Here is a 12,551-nt window from a genome sequence, read left to right on the forward strand (position 1 = left end):
GTGAGAAAGGGAATAATATCAACCGAAGTGCATCCTCTGACACATTAGTTTGCTTGTTCCCCCAACATGTATCCACGGAACCCTTGAGATGTTTGTAAGCATTCTGATGGGGAGCACCCGTGAAATACCCTTGCTGCTCCAATAATGTCAGCATCACATTTGTAATTTGAAAAATGACCGCCCGGATCCAAGGTGGGACAATTGCACTAGCATATCCTTGGTTGGGAAGCACTCGAGGAGCCACTCTTGGAGGTGGCGGGGGAGGGTCTGGAACATTACCATTGGCCTGGCGGCCTTGAGGTACAATAGGAACCTTATCATCAATATTGTCATCTAACTCCTCCCCCGGCAGAAGATCTCCAAGAGGTGCATTGTTTGCTGCCATTTTGTACTTGAATTTGCAACACACACAAATTAGTAACACAAAAATAAAGAAGAACAATACACAAAACTATTTAGATAGATAGCCAAAACCGTTAGTTCCCCGGCAACGGCACCAAAAAGTGATCGGTGCCAACCCTACACCACTACAAAGTGGCGAGAGTGGTCGAAGAAGCTTTTATCCGAGATGGTTGGGATCGAATCCACAGGGAGCTAGAATTGACAATTGGATTCCTATCTAAACTAGTAGTGCGTAGTGCTCTTAATTACATTTCCAATCATATTCGTTTGTGTTGTTAATTCTAATTTTTATGCGAATAGTATGCTGAATTAAACTAAGAGTGATTGCTTGTAAGGATTTCTAAATAGTTAAAGAGGCACTAGGGAAGTGACTTTCTCCTAGGTGAATACTTGATGGGATCTAAAGCCTAAGGAAAAAAAGTTATTTTAGGGATTGCAATATAGCTAATGCATGGAATTACTCACTCTATAACTCTAGGTAGCTTGAGTGACTTTTCCCTAATTGACTTTCTCAAGACCAATTGGGTGCCAAAATTGTGCAAGCAATATAGGCTCAAGTCGGGTATTACTATCTCTAGGTTTAACCCTTTAATTGGGACTATCAATCTTTTGATTACACCCCAATTTCTTGTTGGACTGATTTTCCTAGACTCAAGCTCTCTTTCTCAAGAAGAACCCAAGTCAAATAGGCATAAATTAGTGTTTGTAACCACCAATTTAACATGGAAAACACAAATCAATCCAAATATCAACTACCCATAAACATCTAAGCCTTAGAATAAAAGACCCATCAAATACCCATACTAGGGTTGAGCCACAACCCTAGCTAATGGGTCAAGCTACTCATAATAATGAAAGAAATCAGGAAAATAGATGAAGAATAACCCATAAGATTTAATTACAAACTAAGATAATGAAGATTCAGTGTTAAAGTAGCTACAAATTACTCAAAATAGAACAAAACAGCCGTTCACGTGCTATGGAGTCTAACATATTACAAAAGATACCCTAAAAATGTGAAAAGAAAGTATTTATACTAGACCGAATTTTCTGGACAAAAATACCCCTGCGGAGGTACCGCGGACTGCGGAAAATGCATCGCGGATGCGGTGAGTCTTTTTGGCTTGAATATTCACTATTTGAATTTGGCCACCGCGGCCCGCACAAAAAGCACCGCGGCCATGGTGGCTTCATTGCGGTCCGCATAAAATGCTCCGCGGATCGCACTGGCTTCAATTGTCCAAACTTCTAACTCTCTGAAACCCCTTCTTCGCGGACCGCATAAAAGGGATTGCGGCCGCGAGAAAACCTTCGTGGACCGCACTGCTTTAAGCTCCAAATTTGCACCTCTCTGAATCTCCTCACCGTAGACCGCACTAAATGGATTGCGGCTGCAGTGGGTCTGTTGCAACTATGCTTTGACTTGTTTTTGGTACTTGTGCATGCTTCACTCCTTTTTGAGTTGGTTTTAACTACTTGTCACCTTTTTGACCAAACCCTGCAAACAAGCACAACATGTAAGCCTTTGGGACTATTTTTACACATTTTTAACCAAAACTCAAGTAAAATGGAGTATAAAATGAATTAGAATCCCTAGTTATCAGTAAAGGAGATTCCACTTCCGTGGTAGAAGAGACACCACCAACAGTTAAAAAGATCCTCGAGTCTTGGCTAACCGACACGCTAACTAGCGTCCTCCATAAATCTGTTCAGGATATGGTTGCAGAAAATGCAAGGACTTGCGTTATACCACCAGCGGATGAGCAGCGGGACCAGTTCCCTCCTCTCACGATAGGTATTACTTACAATATTATTAATAGTGCAGGTGACGACACCCTCGCCTCCATTTTGAAAAGGATGGAGAAAATGGAGAACGAGAACAAAGTACTTCGAGACCAAATGAGAGAACACCGGGAAAGGGTCGATAAGATACCCGGTGCCCCAAAGCTCTTGCTAAAAAGAGATGTTGATCGGTTCGTCGAGAATCCATACATTGATGACGCCGCCCCGTATGCCATACCAAAAACCTTTAAGATGTCGCCCTACCTGAAAATATATGATGGTACGACCGATCCCGAAGACCAGGTAACTCATTACGCCACCGCCGTGAAAGGTAATGACCTCGCCAAGGAACAAGAATCCTTTATTTTGTTGAAGAAATTTGGCAAAGCCCTCATGGGAGGTACATCTACATGGTATTCACAACTTCCTCGTGTTCCATTGAGACCTTCGAAGAGATGGCCGACAAGTTCGTTACGGCCCATGCTGAGACCAAAAGGCCGAAGCAAGAGTAAACGACATATTTTCCATCAAACAGTCTCTAGGAGAAGGATTGAGGGACTTTCTCACCCGTTCCAACCGAGTAAGGATGACCTTGCCAAATGTAACGGAAGTGATGGCGGTTGCAGTGTTCCAGAATGGGCTGAGCAGAAATGGTTTATGGGAAACTAGAAAATTATTAAGTTGGCTTATGAAATACCCCCCAACTACTTGGGATGAAATACACAATGCATATTTCAATGGTCCGAGAAGATGAGGACGACCTCAATAGTCCAACTCATCGATTGACCTCGGTACAAGCCGAATCTAGAAAAGATCGAAGAAATGATATCAGGAGGGACCTAGTAGCTGCACGACCCAACCGAGAATGACATTTACCATATGTCAGAAGCGCCATTGTGCCTTCCTCCCACCACGAAGAGGACCCACCCAGATCAAAGACAGGGACTCACCGGAATGAAAGAGGTATGCCCTTTTTGTTATCTGCTCACATTTTTTGTGTATCACCTATAAAAATAGTCTACTCCTTGGAGAAGCTCGGACCTAAGGGGAAGTGGCCGCAAAAGATGAGATCAGACTCGAATACTAGAAAATTAAATGCCCTTTGCGAATTCCACCTAGAGTGAGGACAAAAACTTAGGATTGCATCGCTTTAAGGAAGGAGGTCGTAAACATGCTATGACAGGGACACCTCAAAGAGTTGTTGAGCGACCGAGGAAGGACCAATTTTGCTAGAGGACGTTAACAATATCAAGGACTACCAAAATCACTCTCGCCAACCCGTACCATCTATATGATCATTGGCGACAATGACGATGCCTCTATAAACAGTGTGAAATTCACCATAAGCCACAATTTCAAACGGTCAATCACCCATGAACGGTATGACGAATTTAAAGAAAGTACCATCTTGTATAAGTCGGATACCGACGGTTTGGATTTCCTTCACTATGATGCCCTTTTTATCACTTTAAGAATTTTACATATCGATGTGAGACGCATTATAGTAGATGTGGAAGCGGTGAGTGCATTATCCACCCTCGAGTACTTGCACAAATGAAACTCGAGGATAAGATAGTGTCGCACTGCATTATGCTAACGGGTTTTAATAATGCAGTTAAGCGAACATACTGTGAGATCACACTCCCCGTCCTAGCTGGTGGAGTCGCTCTGGAAACCACATTCCATATCATGAACCAAGAAACAACATACAACGCCATAATAGGGCGATCATGGATACACACCATGAGAGCCATCCCCTTCAGCTTGTACCAAGTCATTAAATTCCCAACTCCATGGGAAATATTCAGTATACGAGGGGAACAACGCACATCCCAGGAATCCTACCACATCGCTCTAGATTGTCTGGTCGCTCAACAAATGAAGGACAAAGAAAAAGAGGCATAGCAATCAATTGGGTCGAGGTCGGACGAGGAAGTCATCAAAGACCCCGATATGGTCGAAGTTGTAGAATCGACCATAGAAGACCTCGACCCCGTTCAATTAGATGGCAACAACCATAGCAAGAAATCTTACATCAGCAGCAAGCTTCAAGAACTAGGTAAATTTCGTCAATTCTTAACAACTAATACGGATTTATTTGCTTTTAGCCATGCAGATATGCTAGGTATCCCGAAGGAAACCACCACACACAAGCTGAATGTCGACCCACTTCACCCCCGGTGAGACAGGTCCAGCTCAAGTTCAACTCTGCAATCAATGACGCGGTACATGAAGAGGTCGGAAAATTATTGGAAAATGGCTCCAACAGGGAGTCAAAATACCCCTAATGGATTGCCAATGTGGTCATGGTGAAAAAAAATGGCAAGTGGTGAATGTTCGTGGACTTTACAGATTTGAACAAAGCATGCCCCAAAGATTCATTTCCTTGACCTCATATCGACCAAATCATCAATGCGACGGCGGGCATGAACTGCTGATTTTTTTGGACGCCTACTCAGGCTATAATTAGATCCTCATAGAAGAAGAGGATCAGGAGAAAACCACTTTCATCATCCATCAGGGGACGTACTGCTACAGAGTCATGCCCTTCGGACTGAAAAACATAGGATCAACGTACCAAAGTTTAGTAACAAAGATTTTGAAAGACCAACTCGGTAAAACTATGGAAGTCTACATAGACGACATGTTGGTAAAATCCAAAAGGAAAGAAGGCCACAGAGATCACTTGAGAGAAACCTTCGACATACTTAGGCAATATAGAATGAAACTAAACCCCGAAAAGTGTGCATTCGATGTGGCTTCAGGAAAATTCTTGGGCTTCCTAGTGTCACATCGAGGTATCGAGGTCAACCCCAACCAAATCAAAGCCATCGAAGGGATACCAGAGCACTTGACCACCAAAAACAGGTTCAGAGGTTGACTGGCCATATCGCCACTCTTTCAAGGTTCATTTCACCATCATCTGATAGGTGCCACAAATTCTTGGCGTACTTAAAAAGGATAGCGACCTCCAATGGACCTCTGAGTGCGCCCAAGCCCTGAAGGTGTTGAAGGCTTACTTGTCGTCACCATCATTGCTTTCAAAATTGGAACCAAGGAAGTGCCTCATCGTCTACCTTGCTATATCTGAAGTAGCTGTGAGTGCAATCCTGGTCCGAGAAAATAAATGTACGCAGTCTCCCCTCTATTACATTAGCAAAACACTAGTCAACGCTTAGATGAGGTACCCTCACCTCGAAAAATTGACCCTGGCCTTGATCGTAGCTTTACAAAAGCTTAAACCCTACTTCTAGTGCCACCCCATCTCGGTAGTCACAACTTTCCCCTTAAGAAGTATTTTGCATAAACCCGAGCCATCGAGCAGGTTGGCCAAATGGGACATAGAACTAAGCGAGCATGATATCACATATTAACCGCGAATAGCGATAAAGTCACAAGTTCTTGCTGACTTCATCATCAACTTTAGCACAAAAATAATACCTGAAGTAAAAAAAAAAGCTGCCCACGCTTCTCCCCAAACACAAGACCTCTGGGTCTTGTACACCGACAATGCTTCTAATGCGTTAGGGTCCGGATTAGGACTCATACTCGATGTTCCGATCGGCAAAATGATTCTCCAGTCCATAAGGTGCCCGGACATGACTAACAACGAGGTCGAGTATGAGGCCATAATTGCAGGGTTAAAGCTAGTACTCAAATACGGGGCAAGACGGTAAAATGATGCTGCGATTCTCAACTCGTAATCAACCAAGTCACAAGGACTTTCCAAATAAAAGAGCAAAGGTTACAAAAATACCAGATCGAGATCTGTAAGCTACTGTCCGAGTTTGATGAATGTCATCTCGACCATATCCTCCAAGCACAGAACACCAAGGTAGACGACCTCGCCAAATTAGTAGCAGCCACCAAAAACATTACAACCAGAGAAAGAAATGTGGTCCACCTCCTCAACTCATCGATAGATCAAATCGAGTTAAGATCCATAAACTTCACTTGGGACTGACACAACCGTATATTACATATTTTCAGGATGGCGTACTCCCGGATAATAAAAAAATCCAATAAACTTCGAATGCAAGCAGCCAGGTACAACATCGTTCATAACGACCTTTACGAGTGGACGTATGGCGGCCCCCTGGTGAAATGCTTAGGCCCAAATCAACGCGGCGCGTTCTTAAAGAGGTCCATGAAGGGCATTGCGGAGCTCATTCCGGCAATCGAGCTTTGGTCAAATGCCTCATACGGGCAGGATATTACTGGCCCACCATGAAAAAAGAGGCCGTAGATTTCATAAAAAATATGAGCAGTGCCAAAAGTACACCACAATGATCCACCAAGAAGGCGAGCACCTCCACTTAGTCACTTCCCCTTGGCCATTCATCAAATAGGTAATGGACATCGTAGGCCCCCTCCCCGGGGGGTGAGGTAATGTACGATTTCTTTTGATTTTAATTGACTATTTTTTTAAATGAGTAGAAGCAGGAGAATTCGCCCAAATATGCGAATAAGAAGTGATCGCCTTCATATGAAAAACATCGTATGTTATTTCGGCCTTCCCAAAGAGATCAGTTGCAACAATGGACCCTAATTTATAGGGAAAAAAAGTTGCCGAAGTTTTTGAGAAATGGCATATCAAAAGAATACTCTTAATACCGTATCACCCCGTGGGTAACGGGCAAGGAAAGTCCTCCAACAAATTGATACCGAACATCACGAAGAAATAACCCGAAAACGCCAAGGGGTTATTGCCGGAATTATTACTAGAAGTACTCTGGGTCTATTGAACAATGCCGAAGACGAGCACATGAGAGACGCCTTACTCATTAGTCTATGGGACTGATGTTGTAATACTGGTCGAACTCAGAGAGCCTAGTCTGAAATACCCTCACGAGAGCGGGCCGAGGAACGATGAAAGCAAAAGGCAAGAGCTCGATGAAGGTATATAGCCTACATAAGGATTATCGCCCAAAAACAACAGGAATAACGCTATTACAACAAAAAGGCAAAGGTAAGACCGCTAAAAGTTGGGGGCTACATGCTCAAAGCAAAAACACAAGCAAGCAAAGACTCACGGAAAGGTAAACTAGGAACAAATCGGGACAACCCATACAAAATCATGGCAACAGCAAATAAAGGGTCATTCCAACTAGAAAAAATGGAAAGAAAACTACTACCAAACAACTAGAATATCACCCACCTCAAGTACTTCAACTTTTAAGAAAAAACATCCTCCAAGTCGTACTCTTTTTTCCCTCACTTGAGTTTTGTCCCAATTGGGTTTTCTCGAGGAGGTTCTTAAACGAGGCGACGAGGGGACACTTCAAATTGAAGTGCGAACAGACGGAGTCACAGGACGGCTAGTTCATTGCTTGACCTCTCAATATACTTCTCCAGATCGACCAATGAAGGGACTAGATAGACTGGGACTGAAATGCCAGCCAACACTAGATAGACTGGGACTAGAATGTCAGCCCGAAAAGTGTGTAAATTTCTCCAAGTGTATGAACAAAGCACAAATGCATGAAGTTTATCCATATTTTCACCATACAAATAGATAAAGCAATGTTTCCTCAATACCTATTCGGCCCTCGGCCATAACAAAATTTAGGTTATATTCGACCTCATTCGAATCAACACCTATTCGGCCCTCGGCCATAACTAAATATCGGTTATATTCGACCTCGTTCAAATCAACACCTATTCGGCCCTTGGACATAAGTAAATATCGGTTATATTCGATCTCGTTCGAATCAACACCTATTCGGTCCTCGGCCATAACTAAATATAGGTTATATTCGACCTGGTTCGAATCAACACTTATATGGCCTTCGGGCATAACTAAATATAGTTATATTCGACCTCGTTCGAATCAACACCTATTTGGTCCTTATCCATAACTAAATATAGGTTATATTCGACCTCATTCGAATCAACACCTATTCGGCCCTTGGCCATAACTAAATAAAGTTTATATTCGTACTCGTCCGAATCAACACCTATTCGGCGTTCAGCCATAACAATTCTAAATATAGTTCAAATCAACACCTAATCGACCCTCGTCCAGAAATAAACATGCGATATGTTCTACCTCGTTCGAACTAACACCTACTGGCCCTCAGCCATGATCAAATTGAGGTTTTGTTTCAACCTCGTTCAACCTACTTGAGCTAAGTTGTTATCACACCTCCGTTTTCTACCCCTAAAGGTATAGGGGAGTATTTCCCAATTTAAGTAACAATCGAAACGAGATTATTTAATTAAAATTAGAGTCGCCACTTGGGTTAGTTTATGGTGTCCCAAGTCACTAGTTTAAATCCCGAATCGGGGAAAGATTGACTCTCTTTTACAGTCCGCAAATACAAAAATCCGGGTAAGGAATTTTGTTAACCCGAGAGAAGGTGTTAAGCATTCCCGGGTTCTGTGGTTTTAGCACGGTCGTTCAACTGTTATTATTTGCCTATTTATTTGATTTTAAAATATCTTTGAAACCTATGTGCATTTTTATTCCTTTTAACCAACTTTTAATAACCCAAATATTTTAATAATATTTATTTAATTACACGTTTGTGAATCATGTCATGGGAACCGTACCCACGATCCACAACGTGTTTATTTTATTAAAAAAAGATTAAACTGTAGCTGGGTCACATAAATGTACCCTTGGACTTTTAGAAATTAAATGTCACGACCATGTCACGGTAACTGTACCCGTAGCTATGACAATTTATTTAATTAACGCGCCTAAAGCAAAACAACGAGAGTTCAAGGCATTTTCTACATTAATTAAGATAATTAATATGAGGGTCATAGATTGTGGATTTTGTTTGCGTATGGCACACCTCAATTTATTTTAAAGGAAAAGAATTGTATTTGGATAAGGCAAACCAAAAATACTCCAACTTATATCTAATTTAAAACTAAATATCACAACCACGTCACGGGAACCGTACCTGTAGTTGTAATAATATAATTAAGTGCCTAAAGCAAGCTACGACGTTTGAACTATTCCCTAAAAAAAACTAAAATCGAACGAGACAAATAATTACCTACATTAAATTGATCAAAACTGCTCCTACCAATTTGAGATATCCAGCTTAACGGAAGGGAAAGGGATTAGACATGATTAATGTAGAATTTTGTGAACACCTGTGAGTATTTCCTCGTAGCAACTTTTAACCAAATTGTCAGATACATGAAATGCAATGACAACTAAATTTGTAATCTACATGTAGCATTCTGGATTCAGCAATTCATTTAGAGAAATCAAATTGGTAATACCAATATCCGACTGAACAATTAGTAAAGCCAAGTCCAACAGGCAACACCTGAACAAGTTAAACCAAATCTACTAGCAACAGAGCAAAAATATAAATCAGAACCAACAGAAGGAACAGTTTAAGCATTCTTTGACTCGATCCGTGTCAAACTCCTACGGTCATTCTTAGCCAAATTCATGATTCCAGGGCATTAAGCAAAACTGAAATAGCAACTTATGACAAATGAAATGGCACTCAAGCACACACAAGGGTTAAACAGGGCCAACTGAAGCATGGCCATCCCACACGATTTAACAGGACCTGGTACCTAAAGTGCAATGTTTATCAGAATGGACAAAGGCGCATAGCTCAACTAGCAAATGCAAAATGATCTCAAAGGAAACAAATCCACACTATTACACAAGCTTCATATGATATTTTGTTTAAGGAGTTTAGTGATAGAATCATGCTAAAAACAAACATGAACACCCATTGATCCTTCCAACATGATCTGTGTCTGCAACTAGCACATATGATCTTTTAAACTAAGATCAGCACATGGAATTGAAGATATGAAAATAAATTGCATTGAATGCAGAATGACACCTCACTTCCTTGGATTCTCTATTAATGGTCCACTCTACACTCTTACCTCATACAGTCACAGACATTCACAGATCGAAGATGCAGAAGAAGAAGTAAGACTAGCCAGTGTGCGAGTTACTAAGCAATTGAGAAAAGCACCTCACAAAATTTTTGAAATTCACGAGCCCTCTAATTCAAGTTTGAACTTCAGCAGCTTCAAACCAACAAAACATGCGAAAATGATCATGAAATCAGAGAAAGGGGAAACTCTTCAGTGATTCATGTCGAACATATTGAGACCAAGACAGAAGATACAAGAAGATTAACTTGAATATCAAATCATATCATATGCAACAGCAGAAGCACAAGAAAATCTCGTCTTATGAAGCGATCGTTCCTTAACAACATGACAAAAAATTCTGACCAACAACACTTTGAAAAAAAACAACTGTTCAAGTAAAGAGGGTGATTCTAGTTTGAAGCTTCTAGTAAATGAGGAAGATTTCACAAGAACAAATCATTTATAGTCCAAAAAACAAACATCACGAGAATAAGAATCCTAGATTCATGCTCGCTTAAAAATCACAAAAAGCTGAAGACATCGTTCATTTGAAAGCGATGAAATCTTGACTCAATATATATTTCGACCCCGTAATAACAGTTACAGCATACAGGGAATAGAAGACGAACACTCAAACCAGCTTTTATTAGTTGACCACATTTAGCACATATCAAATATCATTTCCGAATATGAATCGGGACTAAATGATAAATCCAAACTCGACTCCTTCATGAGGTTTGATCACAGAACAAAGAACAAACCATTCTAAAGACAGAAATCCCATAGCTCAAGAACATCTCAAAAACAAAGTTACATGGGAGAAAAGATCAAACCTGAAATGGCAAACTTCTTTTAATAATTATAGACTCAATAATACACCTTTTGACTCCAAATCCTAGCGAGGTTCAGCAGCAAATCAGCAGGAAAACAGTAGCAAAGCGAAGTCAACGAACTTGAACCTCACGACCAATCGATAGACCTTAGTTCATTTTTCATGCCTTTGGAACTCAAAGTCCGATTGAAAAATTAAGAAAAATTGTATGTTCTTCTTCAAACCTTTAAAAGAAACTTTTAGAGAAGAGAAATGAGAAGAAGAAAAAAATCCTTAAACCTTTCCTCTCCAATTTTTTACCCCAAAATTCTCTGTCCTCTACAAAATCAGATGAGGTCCCTTTTTAAAAACGAACAGCTGATGAATGTGAGGCTTGGATTGAGTGAAATGGATCCAACACCTCTCACTCATCCAACGCTCGCCCTCAAGAACCTTCCATCGCGTGATATAGCTCGAAATCGGGGGAGTCAGGGAGGGGGAATCTTTTTGGTGTCAGAAACCGTTACACCTATGTGGCAAGGGGAGAGAGGGGGGAAGCGTGTGAGGTGAGTTAGGGGGTGAACTCGGGCGAGTTTGGGCGAGGCAGAGGTGAGTTTTGGTGAAAGAGAATATGAACAATGAGGGCACCGCTTGAGTCTTGGGAATTTAGGGTTCTGTATTGTCTATGTATATTTGGGGACGGGTCGGGTCTAATCTGATGGGCTGGCGGGTCTTAGTATCTATTGGGCCTGGGCAGAGGGGTTTGGGGTGAGGGAATTGGGTTAATTCACAGCCCAATTGAACAACTCTTTTTCCCAAATTCGTTTTTTTCTTTTTCTTCTCTTTTTCTTTTTCTTTAATTAATAAAATCCTAAAATTAACTCCTAAATTAATCTAAGTTGATACAATTAAACTAATTGCCTAGTCACAATAATTATAACATTACTTAGTCCTAAATCAAAAGGAAAAATCAATAGACTAAAATTAATAGGTGTAAAATGAGCTATTCTATGATTTTGTTTTTAATAAAAGCAATAATTACAAATTAATTCCAAAAAAATTTAAAATCAAACCTAAATTCAATGCATGGTGTTTTGGTTTTTATTTTTATTTTTAATGGAAATTAAATATGCACAAAAATACAAATAATTAATAAAATTCTACAAAACATCCTATAAAATTGTAAAAATTGGAAAAACTTATTTTCTTATATTTTATGGGAGTAATTCATATAAGGCAAAAATCACGTGCTCGCAGCTATTATGACTAAGGCAACTAAGCAACAAAATCAAAAAAAGCATACAAACTCGAACAGAAGAAAAAGAACCAGGTACGAGTAACAGAACTAGCATTTCATACTTAAAATATTTTTTACAAAGTCTCGAAAAGACGCCCACAAAAAATGCACAAGTCTACGACTAAACAAAAAAGAAGGAAAAATAACTAATCGTCACTTGGCCCAACAGTGCCATCAGCTTGATCGCCCAAACTATCTCCATCTGCCTCTTCGCCATCACTATTCCCATAGGGATACTCACCCTCATACCAGGCGTCCAAGTCAATCTGAACCATGCCCGCATCCTCCTCATTTTCACCGGTCTCCTATGTAGCAGGATCATAGACACAAGCAACCTGGGGTCTACGTGCCTTAGCACGAGCATCCTCGAAATCAGCCTCCAAAATAGTTCATGCA

General features: G+C 40.7%; 1 long non-coding RNA gene across 1 annotated transcript; it reads right to left on the bottom strand.

The window, feature by feature from the left end:
* Positions 1-1,276: 1,276 nt before the first annotated feature.
* On the bottom strand, positions 1,277-11,510 carry LOC142170691 (uncharacterized). Its single transcript, XR_012700062.1, has 2 exons — positions 10,881-11,510; positions 1,277-1,900 (listed from the first exon to the last, which is right to left on the bottom strand). It is a non-coding gene; the product is annotated as an uncharacterized LOC142170691 (long non-coding RNA).
* Between the last annotated feature and the right edge of the window lie 1,041 nt (positions 11,511-12,551).

The sequence above is a fragment of the Nicotiana tabacum genome, chromosome 16, assembly GCF_000715075.1.
Source record: "Nicotiana tabacum cultivar K326 chromosome 16, ASM71507v2, whole genome shotgun sequence".
Lineage (NCBI taxonomy): Eukaryota > Viridiplantae > Streptophyta > Magnoliopsida > Solanales > Solanaceae > Nicotiana > Nicotiana tabacum.